We start from the raw sequence: 1,577 nt of genomic DNA on the forward strand, positions 1-1,577 counted from the left end.
GTGTGACCTTGGATGAGGCAGGGCTCCCTTCTGGAACTCTCTTGCCTTGTTTACAAATGAGGGGATTGGTCTTGAGAGTTTCTAGCATGCCTCCAGCTCCAACATTCATCATCACTTTAGACTGTTGGGATTCAGTGGGAACACTGTAGAAAGGAGGAAGCTGCTGACCTTGGCCTGATTCACCTCCTCTAGGGACCAAAGAAACAGAAACTAAAGGTGCCTCCCAGGATCCAGTCTGGCCCCTCAGGGCCAGGAAGTGTCCTGTGACCCACCAGGGTTGCCCGTCTCCAGCCTCTCCAGCTCATCTCTTTGTTGCTAGATTTTTTTTTAAAGAAAGATGGTGCATAAATTGTATGACTTTGCAGTTTGCAAAGGTCTTGTCTATTTGACTCATCCAACTTGTTGTATGTGTGTGTTTAATATAGCAGGAAATGGATCTCAGGCTTTTTCCCCCAAGTGAAAAGCCCTTTCATGACTGATTCCTAATTTAAGCATAAGGAGTTGGATGATGCCTCATGTTGACAATGAGCCATGATCGTTTTGTTAGACCAAGTTTAGACAAAGGGTCTAAGGCAAGAGTGAGTAACGTCTGGGACATTAGGGTGTGCAAAGACCTCAGGACTAGGCCCAGAGCCTCCTGTGCTCCGGGTGGATTTTTGACTTGTATTGGGAATTCCATATTCTCTGTGAGTGTCTGCCGGGCAGAGGTGAGTCAGCACCCATGGTGAGGAGTAAGGTGGCACCCTGCTATCTCATGAGGCTGGTCTTGGATGTGAACCCCCTTGGGGCAAGGGGATGGAGACCTGGAACCTTGGGGACTCCTGGGCTCTGTCCTCCCTGCAGGGACACCGTGGACTAGCTGTCCTCCTGAGTACGCCACAGGCACAAGGCCCTACTACCTCCCGTAATATCTCCTTACCTCAAGCCAGGAGAGCAGGCGCAATTGTTGAATCTAGCAGATTATAAAACACTGCCAGAACCAGATATTCAGGTTAACACAAAATCCACTTGAGAGGCGTAAATAATCTAATTGGTGCTTGACATGCAAGCAGAATAGATGACCACAAGCCCTTTCAAGTACATGGTGTTCCAGCTCTCCCTTCTTTCAGGACAAACAGCTGATACTCCTGCCATTTATACTGGATTGGCCAAAAAGTTCATTTGGGATTTTCTGTCACATCTTATGGAAAATCCCAAACAAACATTTTGGCCAACCCATTATACACGTGTGTGCTAGTCACTCACTCGTGTCCAACTCTGCAACCCTGTAGATCACCAGGTTCCTCTGTCCATGGGATTCTCTGGGCAAGAATACTGGAATGGATTGCTATTCCCTTCTCCAGGGGATCTTCCTAACCCAGGGATTGAACCCCAGTCTCCTACATTATGGGCAGATTCTTTACAGCCTGAGCCACCTGGGAAGCCCATATATATCTCCATACTTTAGGGAGAGAAAGGGTGGAGGAATTGCTTTTCAGTTCATATCTGAGAAATGTTGCAAGAGAAGACAATATACACATTCCGTAGGATCTTCCTCCATGGCGTCCCTTGATGTCGCTGCCTGAATGTCTTGTGCA

Source organism: Ovis canadensis, chromosome 5 (genome assembly GCF_042477335.2).
Source record: "Ovis canadensis isolate MfBH-ARS-UI-01 breed Bighorn chromosome 5, ARS-UI_OviCan_v2, whole genome shotgun sequence".
NCBI classification, from domain to species: domain Eukaryota; kingdom Metazoa; phylum Chordata; class Mammalia; order Artiodactyla; family Bovidae; genus Ovis; species Ovis canadensis.